This window comes from Ictidomys tridecemlineatus, chromosome 4 (assembly GCF_052094955.1).
Source record: "Ictidomys tridecemlineatus isolate mIctTri1 chromosome 4, mIctTri1.hap1, whole genome shotgun sequence".
Classification (NCBI taxonomy): Eukaryota; Metazoa; Chordata; class Mammalia; order Rodentia; family Sciuridae; genus Ictidomys; species Ictidomys tridecemlineatus.
Window position 1 is genome coordinate 142,868,450 of NC_135480.1, and position 27,053 is coordinate 142,895,502.

Consider the following 27,053-nt stretch of genomic DNA (forward strand, 5'->3'; position numbering starts at 1 on the left):
TTAAAAAAGAAGAAAGAAAAAAAAACAGGAAAAAAAGGAAACCAAATGATATTCCAATGACTATGGCTAAATGCACATTTTCACAAATGTTAAGTTAAAAAGCAATATCCTGGTCTTGTACTAACTATATGAATAGCCAAACCTCTCTGGGACTTGGTTGCTCATCTGAGAGAAAGTTGAACTTGAAGATCTCTAACACTGTACAGTTTCTGCTCCACTTCCATTAACATGTACCATTTTAAAACTACAGGCAACTCAGCAAACAATATATAATTGATTCAGCAAACATTCACTGGGTACCTACTGAGGGGACATAGCTTGGATCTCTATTTATATAATCAATATAGCACCATAAAATTTTAGATCAGGAAGAACTAAATTTTAAATAAGTGCACAGGTATAGAAGTTCTGGACATACTGTAATTATTAAACTTTTAGCATACCTATAAAGTTAAAGGAGTTATTCTCTCTGTCCATACTACAAAGGACCATCCCATCCTCCAATAACTCTTTGGAAGATTAGATAGGAAAACAAGGAATCTGGGCTTGAGTCCTGGCACTGTCAGAAATTCATTTTCTTAAAAAAACATCAAAGTGTAATTTACATAGAATAAAACCAAATGTTTCCAAGGGTACATTTAGTATGTTCACAATGTTGTACAACCCCCACTTCTAGTTCTCATACTTTTCCTGCAGTACAGGAATGCATTCCAGGTCAAGGCCTTGACCTTGACCATTTCCCAAAGAATCCTGTGACTTGTTGAGGAATGTCCCAGGTCATTCTCCACAGTCGGGCAACCTATTCTATTCCAGCACCATTTAACAAGTATCCATAGAAGTCTTTACCCACAAAGTGAAGAGCTATGTCATTACCTGGCAAAGTCAATCTATAGAATCATCCACAAGAACTAATTAGTCACACTTAAAAAATAGCTGGACTTCTATTACCTGAATCACTCATTGGCTCTATTTCAGTCCCCCTTTGTGTAAGTTCATAGGGAATACTCAAAATATTGATGCCCAAGCTCCTAAGAAGTCAATTCATAGGTTCTCTTTGTCAACACTCCCTTGGCAGGATTTATTAGAGAAATGTTTGCATATTTGAAACTGATAATTACAGGTATGCTTTACAAAGAGATCATAATTGCTATGAATATTTACATAATACCTCAGAAATATTCTTTTACGCAATCAAAAATTACAACTACCAACAATTTCTGAGGGTTTATGATGCCGTTAACACAAGTCTACTTGCTTTCACTATTTAATTTTATGTAATCCTTTATAATGGTTATAAGAATACTTGCAGCTTAGGTTAAATGACTTCCCCCAAATCATTCACTTTACAAGTTGGAAGCCAGAATTAAAAAGGAGGTCAGTTTGACGCAAAAACCTGTTCTCTTACCTACCAGGCACACGTCTTCCCTGAGACTGCATTGCTAATAATGATCCCTGAACCACTTCCATGAAGAATTCCCACGGCAGCTAGGATAAACCAAAGCCACACAGCTTAGATTTGAAAGGCATTGCCAGGCAGTTCTGAGGAGAAGGAGCAGAACATTTTCCATATTTGAAAGGGTCAGGTATTCCATCTGCTAGTCATAAGCAGAGATGCTTTAGCTAACACCAGTTTCAACCCACAAAGATATTTCTATTAATTTAAATAAGAATATTTAAAAGTTTTCCCATCCTACTTAATACCACAACCTACATCTACTGTCACCTTTAGCATCTCAATCTCCTCGCTCTAGATTATTGTTTTGCTATAGTCGATCACCAGCTAACATACCATGCCATTGACAAATATATTGTGCATATTACTATCATTGTGTGCTGGAATGCAAACTTATTGAGACTAGGGATCTTTTGTTTTATTCATGGCTGTGTCCTCAGTGTTTAGAGATACAGTGGCCAATGCCGCATTCTGGCTGGGCACAAAATAACCGAGCTGCCACTCAGCCTTGTAGGTTCAAACAGCAGCCTTTATTCCCGAACTCTCACCGGCACTCTACACACACTTCCCGGGAACACACTGCCTCCACCAGGCTCCGCAAGCCAATTCTCTCAGAACCCTGCAAGAACTCAACAGGAACTCCAAAGTAGCACGCGCCTGAGGCAGCAGGATCCGTCCTAATCCAGGGTCACCTTTCAACCATTCCCTCTGGCAAAAATGCCAGGCGTCATTCTGACTAAACTGTGGCTCTCAACAGGCGTTGACCATGGTTGGAGCACATTCCCCTTCCTTACAAAAGTAGATGATGGTATCTATTCAAAACACTTTCTAACATTTCACTGAAAACTGCTAAACGCTGCTAAATATTTCACACATTTGAATGGAGACAGTGACACATCCCTATGCGAATTCAAGAGCTCCATCACTGAGGAGAAAGCTGTAATTATGGAATAATAGAAATATCACTGACAGATGGAAGGGGGTTTTCTTGTTACAGTTTATCCAGGGTATCATATAAAGAAAGAGTTCAGTGAGTTAGTATGACTGACAGGTGCTTGGTGCACATAACTTGAGCCATGATTCCTCAACATGTAGGCATAACGTTGGGGAGCTATGGGATAGGAGGGAGGGCAGTGAAGGAAGGATGTGTAACTTCAAAACATATGCTGATAGAAATTGCTATTTGGAATACATTTTAAGTGCCTGTTAATTCTATAATGGAAACTGCAGAAAATAGTGTGACAAACTAGTGACAGAGTCATGGGTCAATAATTGTCACTTATTAAACACTTTACTAGGTGTCGGTTACTGTTCTGAGGCCTTTACATAGATTACATCATTTGCATATCCTTATCACACCCTGTGATATAGGTACTATTACCATTTTATAGATAACAAAACTGAGGTTCAGAGAGGTTGTCTCACCTGCCCAATTAAAGATGGAATTAGGATAAACCCAGGAACTATACTCTAGGCTAGTGACTCTCAACAGGGAGTCAGTGATCTTTGTCCCACAGTTGATATTTGGCAATGTCTGGAGACATTTTGGGTTGTTACAACTGAGGGGAAGGCACTATTGCATCTAGTGGAATGCCTGTCACCATGCAGAGGACAGCTTCACAACAAAGAATCATCTGACTCAAAATGTCCCTAGCACCAAGGCTGAGAAACCTGCCTCTAGAGGTAAAAAATACTATTTGCAATTTGAGAAATGCCATCTTTGATACAGGATAGAAGAGAGAAAAATAAAATATAATGTGCTAGTTGTAGTTGAAGTTATCTTGCAAAAGAAGAGTATTAGTTCCTGTGGCTGATGTAACAAACAATACATCTGATGGCTTAAAACTACAGTAATGTATTCTTTTACAGTTCTGAAGGCCAGAAGTCCAGAACTAGCATAGGCTGACATTGAGGTATTAGAAGGCTATGCTCCCTCTGGAAACTTGCCAGCCTGTTTTCTATCAGCTTTGGCACTTGTTGGCTTAAGGTTACAGTGTTGCAATCTCTCCATCTTCATATCACCTTCTCCTCTCTGTGTGTCAATGTGGACAGTCCCTCTGCCTCTCTCTCACTAGGACAGTGGCAATGATATCAAGGGCCCAGTTGAATAATCCAGGACAATCTCTTCATCTTGGAGTCCTTAATTTAAGACTATAGAGATCCTTTTTCCAAATAAGATAACATTTGCTGGTTCCAGCAATTAGGTTGTGGTATCTTTGGAGAATAAGTAGGTATCATAATTCCCATTTTATCCATGAGGGAACTTAAGGCTATGTGCCCAAGGAAAAGTGGCTAACAAGTGGCGGAGGTGGGATTTGAAGTCAGCTCTGTCCACCTCTGAAACTCACTGTCTTTTCCTTAGTTCATGACATTCACAAGGCTGGAGAAAAGATCTTAAACCAGCAGGTCCCAACCTGAGTGGGGACTAGTGAAAGGAAAACAACGTGTTCCAAACACTACTTGGAAAATTCATGCCAGAACAAACTTCTATGATGCAAGGGTCTTGAGAGTATTTCTGGTAATCCATTGTTTTCTTTACGTCATTCAGTGAACATTTGTTGTTCCCCTAGGAGGTGCCTAGCAGACAAAGAATTACCCGTAATCCTTGCCTACCACTGCCTACAGCCCTTTTCCTGAGTTTTAAGTAACATGCAACAAATTACAGCTCTAATGCACCTGTTCCTTCAGCATTTATTCTTTTTTATGAACTACAATCTCACACTTGCTGTGAGAGGAGGTTATCACCGGAGGGATAGAACCACTGGGCCTGTGTGTGGGTGGGTGCTAGAGTGTTCTCAGCACCAGCCCCTCAAATGTTTTGATGCTAAAAATACTGGGTATTCAGCGATAAAAAGAAATCAAGATCTGACACATGCTGTAACAGAGATGAACCTTGAAAATGCTCTGCTAAGTGAAAAACCCCAGACACAAGAGGATTCACGTTATATGGTTCCATGTATATGCAATCTCTGGAAGAACAAAGTACACCGAAACAAGAAGCAGATTAATGGTAGAGGAGGGCTACAGGGAGTAGGGAATGAAGAGTGACTATTGAGGGAGGATGGGGCTTTATTTTAGAGCAGTAAAAATGTCTTGGATCTAGATAAAGGTAATGACTTCCTCTATTTCTGTCCCTGTAATTCCAGTGACTCAAGAGGCTGAGGCAGGAGGATTGAAAATTGGAGGCTAGCCTCAGGAACTTAGGGAAGCTCCAGCAACTCAGTGAGATCCTGTCTCAAAATGAAAAACAGAAAGGGCTGGGGATGTAACTAAGTGGCAAAGTGACCCTGGGTTCAATCCCTAGTATGAAAAACAAAAACAAAACAAAATAACAACAAAAATAAATTTATGTTCTGTGAATTTCACCTGAGTAAAAATAAATAATAGGGGCCTCTATGTTAACCAAACTCTGGGCTAGAAACCCCATATCTTTCCAATGCAGTGTTAAACCACATTCTGGTTAATACTAGAGTACTGATTCCTACTCAAGATAATATGATTTTTTTTTTTTGTATGACCTGAGACAGAATCTGTCTTCTAGTATTTTACTTTTTTGGATTTTAACAAGAAGGCTCAAAGAAGACCAAATCAGACCCACTTAAAAATTTTCTTTTAATTTTTGTAACTAAAGTAATAAATACTTGCTATAAAAATAGTTATATTGTGCCACATTTATAGTAAAATAATATCAAGGATACAAATTTTACGTGGCACTCTTCTAAAATTAGGTGCATACTTGCATTTTCTTACAACAGACACAGATAATAACATGAAAGTGCATATTAACTCTGAAGCACATTTCAAATGCAAGATTGTTATTTGGGTAAATAATGATACTCATCAGAAGGACAGCATAAAGTAAAACATTGCTGCATTACAGTGTGCACTTTAAAACAACAAGGCAGTAATAACTAACTCACAAAATTGGTGGTCTATTATTTTACAATCAATAGGCAGTAATTAAGCAACCAACAATGACAGCTGCAGTTTCGATGTGATAATAACCAGATAGGACACACCAGAAGAATGTGTGCATGTGAGATAAACCTCTTCCTCCTGAACCAAGTCCACCCAGGCTGTCACCTTTGGGAGTCCGTACTGGTAGAGTTAAACTTGTCAAGGGAAGAATGTGAAGTTGTTTGATTCTTGGCTGGGGCGAGGGCAGCCTGAGAAGTAGGCCCCAGAAAATGCCTTCCTTCAGAAGCCAGCCTCTACTTCTTCCTGGGAGAAAGACTGCCCGTGGCTCATGAACCCCCAACTGTATGGGCCTAGGGCAGGCAGTAGGCAGGGAAGGGGAGATCCCACAACTGTGGGGATTTGCTACCTGTAAATTCACAGCTTCCACAGGGCTGAGTCTCAAGGAGAAATTCTTACCCTACACCATACATGGTAGGTACGGCCTGGGAACTGGTCTTTCCATTCAGAACCAAGGCTAGGCTGCAGTCACCTTAGAGCAGTGTGAAGCAGGAAGCCAGGCCAAAGCCTTGCTGCCAGGCCAGAGGCCAGGGGGAAAAGAGGGATGGGAGAGGAGGCCGAGTCTTGACAAGACCAAGGGAGAGATGCTGAGATCTGTCATGCTTGCCATTAACACCCTGTGATCTCTTACCTACCATCTCCTCAAGTAGTCATCTGTAGCACAGTGACAGTGAGTGACAGTGAGTGAGAAAGACAGGGCCAGAGAGGAGAGGAGAAAAGGAGAGCAGGACAGGAGGAGAGAAGAAAGAACAAAAAAATACAGCAAAAGTTAAGCCTTGTATCATATCAGCACTTCCTAACCTGTATCCCAGGTAATCAAGACTCCAGATGTTAAGGGCTAACGCAAAAGTAGAGATGCATTTGGGGAAGGATGGTTTATATAAAGGCAACTTTTATTTTTATTATTATTATTTTTTTTAGTTGTAGATGGGCACAACACCTTTATTTCGTTTACTTATTTTTATGTGGTGCTGAGAATCTAACCCAGTGCCTCACATGTGCGAGGCAAGCGCTCTACTGCTGAGCCACAACCCCAGCCCCCAAAGGTAACTTTTAAATTCACCCTTCTATTCATTTATTCAACCAATATTTAGGGAGCACTGATGGAGTGTATATTATGCAGTAAAACAGACACATACCTTTCCTTTGTGGGACTTCCCATTTGGTGAAAGAGATAGCAAAAGTTTATATATTTGGAAACTTTATCATCTATGATACATTCTGGGAAGGAAATACGGAGAATACAAATGATGGAAAATGAAAGGGATATCTACTTAGCCGAGGAGCAAAGAAGTATCTTAGGAGGAGGTGACTTTGAGAATCTTAAAGTGATGCGAAGACAGGAAGAAGGCAGGTTGAGCATCCCAGGTGGAAGATGTAGGCAGAGCCAGAGCCTGGAGTAGGAAGGAGGCCAGAGGAAGAGGCTGGAGCAAATGCTGTGCATTTTGTGAATCCCCAAGAGCAGAGGATATGATAAGCACTGTTGCTTCCCAAAAAAAGTATTACAGAATTTTTTTTTTTAAAAAAATGGTATGTCAAATAAGCCACTAAGATGTACTAGGAACCAGATTCCACAGGGAGGCACCAGGTCTAGAGGCAGTGCTTCAAAGAATGTGGTCCCAAACTTTTTTCACTGGATTCACTGATAGTTGAGCACGACTGGGTCAGGATGTTGGTGACTAGGAGGAGAGAATGTTCCAACTAAGTCAGCTGCAGACTAGTCCTAGAGTAAAGGACTAAGGGACAAGGAGAAGAACCTGTACCTCCCCCTTCTGGCCTAGGGAGTGGCCTCCACAGGACCACCTGGAAAGTAAGAGACTTACAATATGAAAAGCTCTGTGACCTTGTCTGTGACTTCTTCCAGAGAAATCCGAAGACCTGGAGGTAGGCTAGTGGAGACTAACCGTACTGGGCTCAGCCTTCATTCCTCCAGTGTATCACCCACAGACCACATGATGAATCACATGTCTGGGGCTGTATTAGGCTCTGCCTAACAAGGGCCACCTGGACAGCAACGTGAACCCAGGACAGATGAGTACAAATGGGCCAGAGGGGCTTCCCAGAGACTGAGAAAGGAGTTTGCAATGAGACTGATCATAGTTGAGCAGCCAGGGAAACGGAGGTAAGAGGTCCCCAGAGACAGGGTAAGGGGATATCACTAAAGAACCCACAAAAGTTTCCATGGGAGAAAGAATCAGCTCTCACAGCCACAATTCTCCTGTGATACCACCTACCAGGTAAAAATTTTGCTATGCTCCTTCCTCTTTCTGTCCCATAACCCAAGCCTAACCCAGAAGTAAAAATGATGGGGTTAGCAGCAAAGTATCCAACCACAGCCCCTTCTTGCAACAGGCCAGAGCAGGAGGAAAGAAGCCGCTGTAAACATGAATGAAATTGACTATTACATGATACAGATTCTAGCAAACTAAAGTGGAGCTTTTTATTATGGGAGAGGAATGAGAACAAGCATGTGATATGTTTTTATCCAGAGGCAAGATACACTTTCCATTGAGTACATTTTAACGGGAAAGTGGGAGACTATATAAAGTTGTTTTTTCTGGCACCCCTGAAATCTATTTGTTAGAAGCAGGATGCAGATTATCCTCTGGACCTCCTTATAGGAGCATATCTAATGGAAAAGGTATGCTCCAAAACTGAGGTCCATTGTACCCTCTCTGAACACTAAGATCACTGAAGCTTCTGGGTTCACCTTGTGACATTGCCCAACCTTTGCTGCCCCAGGCAGAGCCTTCAGCAGCTGAGGCAGCTGACTTCCTGTCTACATCAGCAGGTCTCATTCCTGTACCTTCTCCCTCTTCCAGGTAGACAAATGTGATTCCAGATAAAAACATATCACATGCTTGACCACCAGGAGCTACCACCAAGCTCAATTCTGAAACAGGCTCTCCTGAAACAGGCTCTGGCCAAGTTACCAACTTGAAGCCTATGAGTCCTCCCCTCAGATGTTGCTGTAAGAGGAAGGCTTACTGGCACTGCCATCTGGGCCCCATTGGAGACACCCATAGTCTCAATCCAAATGAAACCCAAGAAATTAGGTGCATACTTGCATTTTCTTACAACAGATACAGATAATAACATGAAAGTGCACATTAACTCTGAAGCACATTTCGAATGCTTCAAGAAGTAGCCATCACAGGTTGGCAGCCTCTTTACCTCCATCCATTCATTCTCCCTTTGTCTTATTAAGCAAATCTTTCCCCCAACCTTAGGGATAGTGTGTGTGTGTGTGTGTGTGTGTGTGTGTGTGTGTGTGTGTGTGTATCAGGGATTGACCCAGGGGCACTTAACCACTGAGCCACTTGCCCAGCCCATTTTATATTTTATTTTGAGACAGTTCCTTGGGGCCTCTCTAAATTGTTTTATATTTTATTCTGCTAATTCTTTAGGGCCTCTCTAAATTGCTGAGGCTGGCTCTGAACTTGTGATTCTCCTGCCTCAGCCTCCCAAGTTACTGAGTTTACAAGTTTATGAAGCAAATCTTAAAGTGCAGGGCTATGAAATATGAAATGGAATTCACCTTCAATGAACTGGCATTTTGGTCAAGCAAATGCACAGAGGTCAACAGTTCCCACGTCGTAGGCCAGTTAGTTTTAGCAAATCAACACACACTGGATGGATCTTTATGCTATTGGAAATATCACCTATCAAATCTATACTATTTGAAAGGGATTTTTCTTTACATGTTGGTACGGCTTCTATCTGCAATCACTTCAAATTAAGATAATTTTAAAAGAGTCTTGGTATTTGAGTTATTTTAAACCAGTGTTTATGAAGTTCCTAGGCCTGCACTCCCTAGGTTCCCAGCTCCGTTGTCTCATCTACTCTGGTATCCCTGGACCTACAGAAACTGGTGCAGGAGAGGAGCCATTAAAAGTCTCATCAACGATGAATGAATGAGCAAGTGAACATTCCTGGCCTACACTTGAAGTCAGACTTCTGTGAATACTGCAAGTAAATATGTTAAAAGAGAAAGAAATCTGCTATCCATCTCAGTTGACTGAGATGGATAGCAGATTTCCTATCCTTCACAAAACAATTTTTGGTATGTTCATTTGAATCTTGTAGTTGAATACTGTAGTGTTATTTTGTATAAAACATTTTCCTGAAGCCAATCTTTCTACAAGCTCTTGAGATCATGCCCACTTTCAGTCACCACCACCAAAAAGCAACAGAGAATCATCATGGTATTTGACATGATCAAAGGGAATTGATGTTTAGGATCTCTTGGTGGGCATAGGTGCTTTTAAAAGAATCAACTTTCACCTCTCTTGAGAAAGGACCGTTGGGGATGAAGCAAAAAGAGGAAACACTCACTAGCATGTGGTTGGGAAGTGTCAGGCACCAAAGAAAGGTTGCAAGAATGTGATCAGACGGGTCTGTGGTCACCTCTTGTTTCTGCTAGCCTCAGCTTCCTCACCTGTAAAATGAAGATAATAATGCCTATTTCAAAGAATCACTGTGAGCAGGAGAATAATCAAATATATGAAGGCTCTGATGATAGTATCTGACACATTGTAATCACTCCCACAATAGTTACTTTTGTTACCGTTATTTACAAATAAAGCCAATGACATTCACCTACCTGCATATTTAAAGACAGTAAAGATGATATGGGTGGTCCCAAGTCTCAAAGGAGTTAGAGTCCAAAACTCAGCTGTTTGGAACTTGGAATGTATTTTTCCATAGAAACAATGCTATAAATCATGGAATTTTAGAACTAGAAGTGACTTTACTATGCATATAGTGATGTAGTAAAAATTCCCACTAAACACAGTATTTCCTATTATAGTTTCTCTGGTCTTCAAGTTCCAAGAGTGCCTACCCAAACCAATGTAACCCTTCAAATCACTGGAACCACACATAAGCAAACAAAACAGAAGGCAAAAACTTTTTAAACATTCAGTAGTATTTTAACTTTCCTTATTCTTTAAGTCCTAGCTAAGATTATCTTCTAACTCTGAAGCTCACTGACCTGAACAGTGGGGGAACATAAATGTCTCATGAGCAGGGCCATGATAAGCCGCCCTGCCCCCTCCACCTCAGCACTCACCACTAAAACCTGCTCAGTTAATGATTTTTGATGAGAACAGAAGGGAAACAGAAAATCAGGGGGAGAAGGAGAAAAAGAGTGTCAGGAGAGGGGCAAGAGTTGGGGCAGACAAGGGGCAGGGAACAGAAAGAAAAGCACAGGTTCCCAAATTTCCCTGATGCATCCCTGGTTCCAGAGTCAGCTCCATTTCCCCTGGTAGTGCACAAACAAAACTATATATGGAGGGCATCTGAGACAGTGTCAGGTCATGTGCCGATACCATCACTTAAGGGTCGCCCATTATACCATGGCCCCTGGGAGTGGCAGTCTGTGCCTAGGCAGTGGACAGCAAGAAGGCACAGAGTTCTCTGGGAGTCACCCCGATGCTTACTTTTTGGAACAGCATGGGCTGGCTATTTGCACCCATGAGATGTTCATGAGCCACAGGTGTTTACTTTGGAGGGTTCTTGTAATGTTGTCCCCAGAATGGGGAACTCAGAAGCACTACAGAAAAGACCAAGGGAATCTGGGTTTGGATAAGAACTCCAAGCACTACTCAGATGACAGGCAATATACAATGTTAAGGGAAACAAATCATTTTATAAAAAATGTATATGTGGTTCAAATTTTGAGATTTATGTACATACTCTGTTTTACTAATTATTACATATGTTTGTTTAGAAAAAAAAAAGACTACCACTCTAAAAACATGAACTATTATCTGTGTTATGGAAATACCTAGAATATATTTGTTCCTTTATAAATCAGTATTTCCCAACTGTGGTTAAATGGGTGAGTAAAATGGCATGTAGAAATACTAATTAGAGGGGCTGGGGCTGGGGATCAGCAGTAGAGCACTCACCTAGCATGTGCGAGGCCTTGGGTTCCATCCTCAGCACCACATAAAAATAAATAAATAAAAATTCAATGCTTTCTTAAAAAAAGAAAGAAGAAAATACTAATTAGAGATTTTAAAGCTAAAAGGGTCTTTAAAAAGAACTGATCTAACACTTTGGCCAACTCTTTTCAATTTCAGGAGTAAAACACCTCTGGCCCGTCGAGAGAATTCTGAGCCTAAAATCTCACAAACATGGACAACTAGCCACACTGTGGCCTGAGCTCAGATCTTGTGACATTTATGGTCTGTGCCACTCCTATGCTATCACATTGTCCCAGAGTCAGGGACTAACGAATTTCATAAGGAAACAGTCCATAAGGAAGGAGAAGACCTTGCTGTGCACACCCACACTTCCCAATGAATAAATATTTACCTAAGGTCACATCACAGTTTTATGACATGCAAACAACTCTGTAGCTCAAGAGCTCCAGCGACTTCATCAGAACCATGACATCAGAATCCCAGTTACAAAGTTTTCACTCCTGTATTGCACAGAAGCCCACTTTTGGAGACCTTCATGAAACATGTATATCAAAAGGCATCTGTGTCTTTATGCTACGCATCTCTATGGCTACAGAGCAGAACTGGTTATTTCTGTCTTCTACTGTCGTTAACTACACCCCAAAAAACCACTTACCTTCCACTCCATTTTGCCACATTAGAGCCACTTAACATTAGTCAGTCCCAAAACATGTCTAGAGATCAGTCAGACTAAAAACTCTAAAAGAATCGCATCCTGAAGGCTTTAAAGACTCCCTATTTATAAACATGAAGCCTTGTTAGGAACCACACACCATCTGAATCTGCAGAAAGATCAGTTCTGAGAGCTTTCATTTCTTCAGGATGAAAATTCAGACATTTGTGCAAGTACACATACAGAGGAAACTTGTTACACAGACGTGGCTTCCTGGTTCATGCCACCTGTCTTATGGTTGAGGCTGGGAAAGCTTTCTAGGCAAAACCTTTAAGGACACTGTAGCAGAAAAGGATTGGCCACAGGTGGTGAAATAAAAGGCTGCTTTTCAGATAAGCAAAGAGACTCTACCCCTTGAATAATGGGTAGTTCACTTCCTGCCTAATGTCCTAACCAGAAACACAACACGTGACTCCAAGATATACTTGTGGCAGGTGGACAGCATGCAGGACAATACGTCACTCTCTTGGATTAAGTAGTAATAAGCAGCAATAAACCCATGCTGAGAAGTTAGCTGCATGTAGCACACGAATTTAGGGGGAAGCCTAGAGCATGCTCAGGCACAGCAGCAGGGAGTCCAGAATAAACCTTGAAAGAGTGGAAAGATTCATGGTAGGCATCAATGGAGGCCTAGAGAACAGAAGAAAATCTTTACCACCAGCACCTCAGATAGAGCATTAACCTCCAGGATATACAAAGAACTCAAAAACTTTAACACCAAAACAAACAAAAACACAGAACGGAAAGAACCCTTTCTCATAGAGGCATGAAAAGATAATAAATATTTACAAGGATCCAAATTAGTCTAGAAGTTTGGCCAAATTCATTGAAGAATATGAGAATGTACTTGGACTACTTGATAGAACTCGGGAGAAAGACTGGAGCAAAGAGATTAACTGCACCCCACCCTTGCTGTCCCCAACTTCCAGATAAGAAAACTCAGACTCAGAAAGGTAAAGCCAGCTGCTTTTCCAAGATGACAACTAGTTAGTGGCGGTGCTAGGATAAGCACTCGGCTCTTTCCCTCCAAATCCAGCAGTTTGTATGTTATACCCAGCTTTCACTTCAACCATATGTAAATGGACCTAGCTTTCTCCCATAAGGAAAATAACCTTAAAATAACTGTTTTCCCTGTACATGTACTATCGCATTTATTTTTTAACTGGTGAACTTCAAAAGCAATCGCATCCTGAAAAGTAAAATGCACTTTCATTAAATACAAACTCAGTTCTTAAAAATTCTCATTATTTTTCATAAATGTATTTATTTAGTTTTGGTTTATTTTCATAGTTGGAGAATATATATTTCATATTGCAGAGAGAGATTTATTCTGCAGGTCTAGTTAATTCATTGAACCCTGTGCCATCATCCACATGATTTTTTTTTTAAGTCCCGAGAATTTTTTAAAGTTAAGGCCAAGGAAAAGCCTGATTAGCCTAAGAAGAAGTGCTGCTGGAACTACTTCTTAGGCTAACTGGCATGCAGTTATCACCTGTGCTATGGCATAGGACTAGAATCATCTGCACTTCTCTTCCTGTGAGAGATTCTTGCCAAATGCTTCACTGTTTATGACATTCTCTTCTAATCAAGAAATCCCTATCCAAAAAGAAAATGTGATGAACCCAAAATACAGATTAGTAACTTTATGCTGGTTCCTAGGGATCAAGGCAATCTCTTCTATGGGATCACAAGTCATTTATTTCGTGGTAATTGAGAAATTATGCAAGGAAGCATTTCACACATTGCTAGTTTTAGAAATTAAACTTTTTCAGCACTATTAAGAACACCGTTTAAAAGTCTCAGATCTTCCAGAACCTCCCTTGCTTTCTAATATTTAACTCTGTGATGCTGGGAGTTGCCCAGAGATGGTATCTGCTAATGCCTTCAGCACCCCAAGATTTCATCTAGCATGCCCCAGAGATATGAATTCATTCAATTACCTGGATGCTCTTTCACTTTATTCTGAATCCCCTGTAATATAATGTCCTTCCATTTTGAAGATCATCTCTTGAATAGGAAAGTAAAAGCAATCAATTTAGTTTTATATATGTCATCTATTAATGCCACCCTTACCCCCTACTTAAGCAACAGTCCACATTCTTCCAGCTCCAAAAGCAAACCAACAAGCAAAACAAAAACACTACCCTCAAAATACCATGCATCACACACATACATACACACCACCACCAAAAGGTTCAACCTAGCCAACAAAGAAATTAAATTCACACAACAATAAAATCCTTTGTAGCATACTATGGTGTAACATACGTGTGTGTGTGTGTGTGTGTGTGTGTGTGTGTGTGTGTACTGGGGATTGAACCTAGGACCTCATGCATGCTAGGCAAGCAATCTACCACTGAGCCACATCCCCAGCTCTGGAAATGAACATTTTAAGGGACAAAAATCAGGGCTGGTAGGTTGTGGCAAAAAGGACATACTCATATATTTACTGATAACATAGCCAAGTATTTGGAGAGCAAATAAATGAGATCTTCATGCCCTTTGTCCCAGGAACTCTACACCTGGGCATTTATCTTAAGAGATACATTTTGCAGATAATAAACGTGAATATACAAATACAGGAGGTATAAGAATATAATACAAGCTCAAAAGTAGATGCAGCCTAAGCACCCAATATCTGCAATGGTAAATGAGTTATAAAACACCAACTGATACACCGAATAATGCTATCACAGAGATATCCACATCCTAATTGCCAGAAAATACCTGTGGATATGAATTTATATGGTAAAAGGAACCCTGCAGATGTGAAGTGAAGGCTTTTGAGAGGGGGAGATTAACCTGGATTACGCAGGTGTGCTCAGTGTGATCCCAAGAGTCTGTATAAGGGGAAAGCAGAGGATCAGAGTCAGAGGAGGAGAGGTCAGGACAGCAGCAGAAGTGGGGAGAGGGTGGAGGGAGGGAGATTTGAAAATGCTGCTGGTTTTCAAGTGGGAGCAAGAGGCCATGAGTCAAGGATTGAGGGTGGCCTCCAGAAAGAACGCAGTCCTACCAGGATCTTGAGTTTAGGACTTCTGACCTCTGGAACCATAAGATAATAAAGCTGTGTCCTTCTAAGTCACTAGATTTGTGTTAATATTTTACAGGAGGAATAGGAAACTAATAAGAAATTGTTATGCAGCCACTAAAGATTATAAACTTAATGGCTATTGAAAAGAAAAATCTTAAAATATGTAGATGGAAAATGGTCCGTATACACAGTTACTACTATGTGAAAGAAACATAAAAAGACAATAAGATTAACAAATTCAGATTAAAATGTACTAATGGATAAAAGAGACCTCTTAATAGGTTTCTGCACTTCTATCCTCTTCAGGCCATCACCCAGATGACCTGAGTGGTCCTTTTCAAATGTGAAATCAGATGATCTTATTCCTCTGCTCAAAAGCCTCTAATGCCTCCTACCTACTCAATGTCCAAGGAGCTACCCACATTGTCCAGCTCCAAAGCAGCACTCAGCTCTGGGGTCAGCCACTCACACCTGCCTCCTATGAATGGCATCCCCCTGACCAGGCATGCATGTTTGCCCTCACTCAGCCTACCTCTTTGTTATGCTGGCCCTTTTCTGGCTTCAGGCCTTTTATATTCTGTGTCCCCTCTGCCTGAAATTCTTCTCCTAAGGTATACAGACGGCACGTTCCTAGGCTATACCATCTGTTGTCTACTCAAAATGCTACCTTATCAAAGGAGTTTTCCTGGAGCACCTTCTATAAATAGCAGCCCCACCCCAGGGCTCTCTGTGTTCTTTTTTTTTCTCTATACCATGAACTGCTCCATATTTTTAAAAATGCCTGCTTGTCATCCACCTTCTTGAATTTAGAGTGTAAACTCCCTGAGAACACAGAATCTGGCAGCTTTGTTCACTGATGCATTCCCAGAGTCTAAATGAGTTCACAAAGTGTGTGTTACACAAAAATTTGCTGAGTGAATGAACTAAGATCAGAGATGAATTCAGAGAAATGAAAAGAGCGCTCATGCTAATATAACTGGTATATAGAAAAAAATATCACTTCATTTAGAAGAGTCATGAAATTGTTTTACCAAACCAGCAGCTCAGTAACTTTTGATGATGTTATTTTTAGAAATTCTCAGTCTGATCGTAAGTATCTTCTGTGCATGACTTTTTAAAATCCAAATTAATCAAAACACACCCTCTGAAGCCACGAGTTCCTTTATGTTCTCTCTCCTCATCTCTCTCTCGTGAAGTTTCATCATACTTGTGTAATCAGAATTTCCTTTTTCAGAAACTCTCATATCTTCTGGGTCACATATCCCTTAAAGACTGTGAGATCTGATTTATGTCCTTTAAATGTTTTGAAACCGGTTCTCCTAAAGCTCTGGAAGCGTGTCTTATGAAGAGATTTTTTTTCTTTATATTTGCAAATTCCAATGGGTCTGAGACAGGAAAGACATCAAATGATTCAAGAACATTTTGCAGTGCCAAAAAATAATAAGTTGCTAAACAAACAAGTCTCCTCAATGATGAGAGTATGCCAAAGGGACACAGAAGCCAACTGAAAGAGAAAGCCAAGAAAGATGTAAACCTAGAATGATTTGATCAATCAATCAAGAAACAAAGCAATATTGTATTATAATCCAAAGTATAAAATAAATGAGTCAATAGTGATATAAGGGGTTGAATAAATAAATGGGGAGGGTAGAGAAATCTCCCATGCAGAAGAATTCCATATAATTTTATAGATAGTTCACCCTAAAGACGGAGGAACAAAACTTTCCACTCCTTATATGTGGGCTGTTATAATGACTTCCTTCCAAAGACTGCAGGATGAAAAGAGAAGAAAACAAAAAGTGTAACTTTATAATGGAGAAATCTGACAAACAGTACATCATCCAGGTCGCCGAGATCATCATGAACAGGGAGAAGTCCTGTTAGTGGTATTATTCCTGATATAACATGATGAGGATGATATTTTACCTCCCCTAAAGGCACATTATTCCAGTCTAATGATGAGAATCTCACCAGACAAATCCAAGTTGGGGGACCTTCTGCAAAACACCTGACATTTTCTTACAGCTGTCAAGGTCCTCAAAACCCAGGAAAATCTGAGAAACTGTCACAACCAAAAGGAACCTATACAAGAACATATAGTAGGATCCTGGAACAAAAACAGGACATTAGGGAAAAACAAGGAATTTAAATAAAGTATGGACTTCAGTTAATAATCAGAATTAGCTAATGAATTGAGACAAATGTACCATAGTTATATAAGGTGAAGATAAGGGAAACTCGATGAGGTATCAAGAATTTTATGTACTATTACTTGGAACAGACCTGTGCTACAGTTTGAATCTGCAGTACCCCCAAAGACGCAGGCTCAGTCATCAGCCTGTGGCACTCCTGGGAAGTGGTGGAAACTTCAGGAGGTGGGGCTTAGAGGGAGGAAGTTAGGTCACTGGAAGTGTGCACTTGAAGGCACACTTGAAGTACGCACTCTTAGAACTCTAGCCCCTTCCTGTATCTTTCTGCCATGAAGTGAGCAGCTTCTTCCACCATTATATACAACTGACCATGGTCTGAAACCTCCAAAACTACGAGCCAAAATAAATCTTTCCTCCTTTTAAGTTGATTTTCTCAAGTAGTTTGTCATAGCAATGGAAAAAACAACATCCTTTAAATCCAGAAATTTTCTAAAGTAATAAGTTTGCTAAAAAAATTCCAAGAAATCATGACTAGTGTCTTTGACAGCATCTCCATTTTCCACATCATGAAGCAATTCCTCCTTAATGCTCAGTGTTATAGCAACTTTCTTGGTTGTATTCTAAGTGACAAAAATAGGCCAACAGACACTAGTGGGGTTTTAATTTTTGGTTTTTGTTTTTAGCCCAATCACCCAGCCAGCACAATCTGAGATGGTCACCTCCTATTGCTGTTTCCAGTTTTACAATTTGCATCAACAAAGTATCAGCCTCCATCTGTCTGGTTGGCAGAAGGTTCCCACAACAATCAAGCAGATGGGCTGCTTTTCCCCCCCCTCCTTTTAACCTCACTAAATCTGTGTAGAGTGGCCCTTCCGTCAGATTGTGGGAATTACAAGTAGCAAGTTCTTCTTTCTTCATGAATTCTGTTTCTCCTCTTCCACAGACATCTTCATTCTTGTGAGTCTTAGGACCATTTGAAGCCATGGGATCAAGTGTCAGCCACCACCTTAGTGAACTGTAAAAAGGCACAGAGACAAAGCAGGAGGACTTTCTGTATCCAGTCCATTGTACACATTCTGGACTCATCTGCCTGCAACTACCAGTCCTCACCTGCCAAGCCACGGAGATATGCTGAAGGTAGCGCTGAGCCTTTGTTCTTATTGTCCTTCCCTCCATCCAGGACATCTGGCCCTTTCCTGTGTTTCTTTTAGCTTCATTTTAGCCCACACAGGAGTGGGCTTTCTTTTCCTCAAACTCAAACCCCAACTGACTTCGTATTATCTCCTGAGCATATCTGCTAACTACTCTGTAAGCTTCTTAATGGAATGGGCTTCATCTAGTTTTCTGTGTGCACCCTCCCTGTGCCTTGATTAATCAAGTTGTCTAATAAACATTAGCAAATATTTGAGTGCTCACCGTTGAAGGTTTATCTCACAACAACTCAACAAGGTAAGAACATACTTACCCCATTTTATAGCTGAAAATGCTAACAAGGGAAGTAGTTGAGTGACTTTCCTGGGCTCACATGGAAACTGCAGAGCCAGAACTGAACTCAGGTTCCAGCTCATCATCACCACAGTACACTTCACTGCTTCCTAACAAACACTCACTAGTTAAAAAGTATGCATTATGAGTCTACCTGTCTATCCACTATAGAGTCTAGAGTGGTGATCTCAGAAGGAAAGTGAAAAACTCTTGTTGGTCTGAGGATAACTGAGAAAATGTTTATTCAATTGTTCCTCTCCAAAGCCAGAAGTCACAAAGGGCTTGTATGTAGTATAGTCAGTGTGACTCAAGGGAGATGTCATTTTCAACAGTGCTCTAAAGCACTGTGCTTAGCTGCCACTCTTCACACCGCTTCAGAAGCCAATCATTTGGAAGGACTAGTGAGCACAAAATGAGCGTGGAAACACACACACTAAACCTTAAGGGATAGAGCAAAAGCCCTACTAAGAAGGAAGTTGATAGCAATAGTGCCCACATCAAAAACCAGAAAGATTGCAAATGAACAACCTACCAGTGCATCTTAAGGAATTAGACATGAACAAACCAAACCCTAAGTTAGTAGAAGGAAAGAAATAACAAAGATCAGAGCAGAAATAATGGGACTAGAGACTAAAAACACCACACAAAAGATCAATGAAACAGAGTTGATATTTTTTTTAATATTTATTTTTTAGTTGTAGTTGGACACAATACCTTTATTTTCTTCATATATTTTTATGTGGTGCTGAGGATTGAACCCAGGGCCTCGCATGTGCTAGGCGAGCGCTCTACCGCTGAACCACAACCCCAGCCCCAGAGTTGGTATTTTTAAAAGCTCAACAAAACTGACAAAACTTTTGCTAGGTTAGCCAAGAAAGAAAAAGAGAGGAGATGCTAATAGACACAAAATGAATACAGAAAAATAAAATGACACAAGGGGTACAGTTAGGACTGTGGTGGCAGGCCATCCCACGGGCTAGAGTCACCAGCAGCCAGTGCCACACCACCTGCCACACACAACACGCAGCAAGGTTCCCTTCAACAATCTGCTTCTCATTAACCACTGACAATTTTGTGGTTGAAATGGTCTGCTTATTAGAGGATTTATAAAAGTGAGTTACCACCAATTCAATTACACAAGTACATGAGTATTTATAATTCTCTTGTGGCCCTTAACTAAATAATCTTATTTATGATAGGGAAGAAGATACTAAATTTCTTGCAGGTGCAAAGTGATAGGGAAGAAGGTACTAAATTTCTTGCAGGTGCAAAATCTGTATAAGGCTCCCTTTCTTCACCACCACCACCACCATGAAGAGCTTTTACCAAATGCCCACCCATTGTGCCAGTGAGCAGTTGTAATGTCCCCTCCATTCAACCAAGAATTACTCAGCTTTGCTTAAGGGGCTGGCAGACCTTTCTACTGCACTGTGTTCTGGCCAGCTGGTACTTAACTGAGTTGTCCCAGACAGCCTCCTAGGAAAAACACTGACCTTCCTCCATCTGTTAGACATGTTAATTTGTTTTCTTTTGGGTCTTAGTAGCTTCTGTCTGTCAGACACAAGTGCCTGGTTTAGCTACCAGATCTGAGACCAGTGCCTCCTCCTCTGATCTGCTTTCCATAAACTGTAAGGGAACACAGTTTTGAGTTTCTAAAGAGATATGAAGACTCTGAACACATCCCATGGCTAATCCCTGATGCCAACAGAGCACAAATTAGAAATAGTAAGAGAATCAATTCTCTTTGAATCCCAAACATGCAGAAACCCAAATGAATACAGAAGCTCCTCAACTAATAAAACCGGATTAAATCCTGACAAACCCAACATAAGTAGAAAATATTGTATGTTGAAAATGTATGTAATACACCTAACCTACCAAACATCATAGTTTAGCCTAGCCTACTATAATCGTACATTAGACTACATTTTGGAAAAATCATCTAACATAAAGCCCAGATACAAAAAAGCATCAAGTGGCTCATGTAATATATTAAACAAGACACTGAAAGTGAAAAACAGAATGATTGAATAGATATGCTTTCTTTTCTTTTTCTTTCTTTCTTTTTTTTTTTTTTTTTTGTACCAGGGATTGAACCCAGGGGTACTTAACCACTGAACCACATCCCAAGCCCTTTTTGTCTTTTTGTGTTTTATTTTGAGACAGAGTTTTGCTAAGTTGCTTAGGGCCTTGCTAAATTGCTGAGGCTAGCTTTGGACTTGTGATCCTCCTCCCTCAGCCTCCCCAGTTGCTGGGATTACAGGTGTGCACCACTATGCCCTGCACAGGTATGTTTTCATGCCACTATAAAGTAGAAAATTTCTAAGTTGAACCATTGTAAGTTGAGGACCATCAGTGCATAGTTTCAGATAATCTTGAACATCTCTTTAAACAAACAAACAAAGAGACCCACGTAACTCAAACAATTGTCAAGACTTTAAAGTAAAAGAAATTCTTTTCAACAGTACTTTATTGAAAAATCAAATGAAACCCTTATTTCCTTAAGGAATTTATAATCCGAGAGGAAAAGTGAAGATACCTACAAATTAGTGAAAAATACACATTGAAAGATGTTACTTTCCATAGAGAGGTATAAATAAAATGGTTATCTCCACTAGCTCACTATTTGTTCTATTGTCATGGAAGGATTTCAGAAGCTGCAAGCAAGCAAAACTACTTTGGGACTGGCTCACAGAAACCCCATTGAATGGCTCTGTGGGGGGAGGTGCCGGGATTCCTGGAAGACAAAGACCAGCTGGAAGGAGATGAAAGTCATTCCCAAGGCTTCCTATACCTCCTTCCACCCATATTATAAAAAGGGTTGCAGTTGGCTTATGATGACAAACTTCCTGAAATACAGTGGGAAAGAGGCAATTTTCAAAAGCTAAGGGCATAATTCTAACATTATATCACTTTTTAAAGCATGACTTCTCTAAAGCAATTTCACAGCCACGGTTTGCCCTGTGCACCAGCCTGTCTTCAAATCTATATAGAAAACCATCACACACACTTAACCTCAAAGGCTTACTTTAGAACACTAGGGTTGGCTTTTACCCTAATGCCAACCACATTCAGCATCTTCTTTTAACTGCACAGTCTTTCCCTAATTGAGCTGTGTGCTCAACTCCCTTAACCTATTATATACTTCCTTACAATAGATTTGTTTTAGCAATTGCTTTCTCACCCCAGTCCCTCTCTCTTAATGTTATCCCCTTCACCCTAGGTACCTTATAAAAAGCTTTGCATATAGAAAGTGAATGAAGTATCATTTACTTAGTTCCTACCCACTGTATTCCTTTATTCAGTAACTGTTTTCGTCAGCTGTTTTGCTTCTGTGACCAGAAGGCCTGACAAGAACAATTTTAGGAGGTAACGTTTATTTGGGGGCTCACAGTTTCAGAGGGCTCCATTCATATATAGATGGCGACTCCAATCCTCATGACCCAAGGCGGAACATCATGGCAGATGGGTGTGGTAGAGGAAAGTAGCTGGGAACATGACACCCAGGAAGAAGTACTGCCACCACATTCTACATCACCTTGGGTCCTGAGGAGTGGCATTGTTCTTGTCAGTTCTTTTGTTCACAAAAGATTTTCATGACCCAATCATTTTACCCCTAAACCTACTTGCATTGTCTCATGCATGAGCCTTTTGGGGGACACCTTGTATCTAAACTATAACAGTAACTCTCTTAATAATCCACTGAAGTAGGTTATCACTAGCTTCACTTAAGATGATGGGTTTTTGTTAGGAAGACAAAGGGACTAGTTCACATCAGACCTGTCTAGTGCAATGACAACTTCGCTTCTTCCCACTTTTCCCAGAAAAGATACACATCTTATCTAGACATCAATAATATCAAAAATCATATGGGTGCTACGGATACTCATAAACTGATGTTAAATTGTAATATGACACCTTTTAACATCAAGAATTCTAGAATAACCTCTAAGATCCTCAAGTACCTCTGGATCATGGCATATGATCCTTGAAATCAAATTATCATATATAATGAAAGGGATCCATGGGCTTGTGCTAAAGGAAACTTTCCTTGACCTTGGTGACTACAGAAGCCATATGTTTACTTGTTAATGATTGAAGGATCAGTAGGGTAGAACAGATTTCAATTGAGACTTCATGGAAACTAGTAGCCTATCTGGCCCCCACTCAGATTATCTTTTCTGGTGAAAAGAGGAGACATACATATGATACCACCACACACAAAAAAATTTTAAATTCAAAAGAATGCTGGGATCCATTAGCCCTTTTCTTGTTTTCAAACTAGTTGATTTGTATTTAACTTAGTATATAGACTAAAACCACCTGTTTTAAGGACCTAATGAATTCTCTGGAATTTATTGTTCTACTCCAATACAAGCTGGTGCGAAGAGGTCAAAGGTTTTATTTCTCAACTCAGCCCAGGTCAAACTTCATTACAATGGCTTCCACAGGCTTACTGAAATTCTCTGCTTTTCTGGAATTAGTTGTACATGGCATCAAAGTATGCTAGCTGTTAAGAAATGGGAGATTGGCTTTTGTAGAGAAAATTTTTTTCAATGTTGTAATTGGATATGTGCTGTCATAATAAGTCTATAACTTTCTTTGAAGTAGGTTTTTAATCCTAAAATAAATCTTCTCTGCTGACATGGCTCACTCTTTGGGAATTGATGTTATTTCCAATAAATCTCAAAGGGCATTTCTTCTACTATGCTTACCTGTACTGGAAGCAGAGTAGACCTTCATCCCAGTTCCTGTCTGTGGGCCTCCGGTGCTCTAAATCATGTTGGTCTTGTGTATAATTTTCTATATCCTGTGATATCCGTTCATTAACTGAATTATATTATTTATATCATATTCATATGTAACAAAATGCACAATAAAAAGAGAAGCACAATCGAATGTGCCTAAGTACTCTATGCTTTCTGGCCTTCCTCAATGCACTTAACTGTAAACAATTTTTTATATATTTGTGTATTTCTTCACTTATTTTAAATAGATTTCTCCATAATGTGTATCTGGAAATACTATTATATTGTTATGAGCTATCATAGTTTAATCATTTTTCCAAATGTTAGATATTGGAGTTACTTTTAGCCTTTGGTTATTATAATTAACATTGTTCTAACAATATTTCTTTTTTCCTCCCCAACCAATAAGAGAGATTACTGGATCAAAGGGTGTGTTCAGTCCAATGACTTTTGTTAAATATTATTGGTATCCTTTAGATAGTATATACTGATTTTTTATAATTGATTGATTGATTGATTGATTGAAGTGCTGGGGATGAACCCAGGGATATACTGATGTGAATGATAATAATCATGTGCTAATATGCAATTCTATCAATATGCAGCCAAATCAACTTGTTACTTACCATTTTAATTTATTTTTTAAACCTCAGTTACCTTGGTTGTATTTCTTTAACAATTACGAAACTACTTTTGCATTGGTTTTTCTTATGTATAAAAATGATAGTCCTTGGGCTGGGGTTGGGGCTCATGGGCAGAGCACTCGCTTCACATGTATGAGACCCTGGATTCGATTCTCAGCACCATATAAAAATAAAAAAGTGAAATAAAGGTATTGTGTCCAACTACAACTAAAATATAAATATTTTTTAAAAAATGATAGTCCTTAACCTTTGTCCATTTATCCAAATAAAAACTAGTTGTTACATAATTATAGATTTTCTACAATCCAAATACTAATTTTATATAGTATGTATAAATATAAATGTTTTCTCTATTTCAATGCTTTTTTAGAAAACTTAGCTTTTTGGGTCTAATATAATTTTTTATTATGATTAAACATGTTAAGAAATTATCTTCCATCTATATTTTGGATAAGTAAATTAGACTAGAGATTTTTAATATATACAAAAAATAAATTGTTTCTGTTATCTAGAGAACAAATTAAGAATTTACTCTTACTCTTCAATAATCATTTATTTAAAATATTTGTTTCAAGCATATAAACCAAGAAACTTTTTATAAGAAAAATTTAAGAACATGAATATATTTAGTATTTCCAGTTATCCAAACATTTTAATTCAAACTAATTCTTTAACTCTCTTTACACATCTCCCCATAAACCAATATCCTAACATAACCAATATCCTTGCAATTATTATTTTATAGCTAAGAAAGACCATTTTTTAATGGTGATTAAATGTATTAATGCCATTAAATGTAGGAAACAATCAGTAACTGTGCCATGAATTGTTATCTCTATGTAGCTATAACTGAAGTACCGTCCCAGCCAATAAACCACCTTTTAAGATGGTACATGTTACCAAATTTAATCATTTTCACTTGCTCATAGAGGACTTCTCTAATAGTTAATTCATTCAAACTTTTACTGGATAGTGAAGTGATCTTGAAATACTTCCTCCTCATGAGATATAGGACAGGAAGTTCTCCTTGGATAGCCTTTCCTTTCACTCAACCCTCTAAGACCCAAAGTCACCATGTGGTTTATAAGGAGCTACTTGTCTTGTCCTCAAGTAACGCGCCCTCTCCTCACCTCTCCCATCTTAGAATACACTAACTTCCTTATAGTGTTTCAACAGGCCAAACAAGCTTTGCCTCTTAACTTCACTTTTACAATTCCTTCTTTTCTCCATATCTGCAGGGGTTTTTTTCTACATGTCATTTAGGTCTACATTATAAACTAAATATTTGGATAGTCCCCAATTCATATGTGGGAATTCTTACCCCCCACTCAATGCTATTAGGAGGTGGGATCTTTGGGAGGTAATTAGGTCATAAAGATGGAGCCCTCATGAATGGGATTAGTGTCCTTATACTAGAGACAGAGAACTTGCTTCCTCCCTCTCTGCCATTTGAAAATACAATGAGAAAATGGCCATGTGCAAGTCAGGAAGTTACACATTGGATCTATTAGCATCGTGATCTGGGACTCCCCAGCCTTCATTGCTGGAAGAAACAAAGATCTGATATTTAAGCCACTCAATCAACGAAACTGTGTTATAGCAACTGAAGGGACTCAGATAATCTTCAAGTGCCATGTCTCCAAAGTGGAGTTCCCCAATCTTCCTTCCTAATATTAACACACAACCACCATCAAGATTACCACTTGTCCTAACCAGCTTTATTTCCCTACAAGTCATCTTGTATTACTTATCCAGATTTATTCTTCCTATGGCATACTGCATCAAATTATACATTTGTGTTTCTGTTTCATTGGCCCTTCCAACCCAGAACCGTGTTAATAGGTATTTGAATATCTGCTGAATTATGAATGAACTAAATTAAGTACTTCTTTAGGAAATGGGCTCAAAGAACAAATCAAATCATTCTAGGATCAAGGAGCACCCACTGTACTTAAAATAGGGTGTCACAGTCATTGTCCTTCCATGATACATATAAAATGACTTAGGTTAGAGAAATAGCTCTGAAGCTGAACAAAGTGGTTTTGAAATCTGACTATGTCACCTCAGATAATGCACCTAGTACTTCTGATCATTGGTTTTCTCATCTATAAAATGGTGATAACTATCCTAAGGGTTGCTGTAATCATCAAGTAAGTTACTGCACATTTACTAGTTAGGAAGCTCCTGGACTGCAGGAAGCATCCATGTCAGTGTTAGATACTCATCAGGACTGTCATTGTAGGACCAACCTTCCTTTCTTCCACCTTCCCTTTATAGAGAGCTCTTTAACCATAGATTAACTTTCCATTTTTTCTTATTTCATAACATTCAGTTTCCATTCTTGTTAAGGTTTTAATCTAGAATGTAACTCAGTCTCCTGTTCAAGGTTGGAGCTTTGTGAAAGTGATTGGATCATGAAGTTTCTAACCTCATCGATGGATTAATCCATTGATGGGTGAATGGACTACTGGGAGGGAGGACCTAATTGGAGGAAATAGGTTACTGGAGGTGTGCCCTGGAAGGATCTACCTTCTCTCCTTCTCCCTCTCCCTCCCCCTCCCCCTCCTCCCTTCTCCTTTCCTCTCTTCTCCTCCCCTACCCTTTCCTCTTCTCTCCTCTTCTCTTCTCTTCTCTCTCTCTCTCTCTCCCTCTCTCCCTCTCTCCCTCTCTCCCCCTTTTTCTCTTTTACTTTTCTTATCCTTGCCAATTCCATTTTTCCAAGACAACTATTTTTAGAATTTTCTGCTTTGGCTTCTTGTTGATTATTTTCACAATTCTTCATAACATGTTTAGATCTCTAGGTCTGGATCCTTATACTACTCTGTCCTCCACCCAAAGTTTAATATATTATTGTTTTGATTTTTCTGTCTAGTGCTTTTGCAATTTTAAGTATTCAAGTCTTCATTTGTGTTTTGCCAACTTTAG

At 39.5% G+C, this 27,053-nt stretch overlaps 1 protein-coding gene across 3 annotated transcripts in view; it reads right to left on the reverse strand.

The window, feature by feature from the left end:
- Nucleotides 1–27,053, reverse strand: part of Pip5k1b (phosphatidylinositol-4-phosphate 5-kinase type 1 beta) — a 276,928-nt gene that overhangs the window by 232,384 nt on the left and 17,491 nt on the right. For 2 of the 3 annotated variants that reach the window (XM_078047564.1, XM_078047561.1), the window contains exon 2: nt 9,764–9,866. The exons of the other annotated variant lie outside the window; for it this stretch is intronic. The gene's annotated coding sequence lies outside the window, so the exon portion shown is untranslated. The remainder of the gene's footprint in view (nt 1–9,763; nt 9,867–27,053) is intronic. 3 annotated transcript variants of the gene reach the window in all.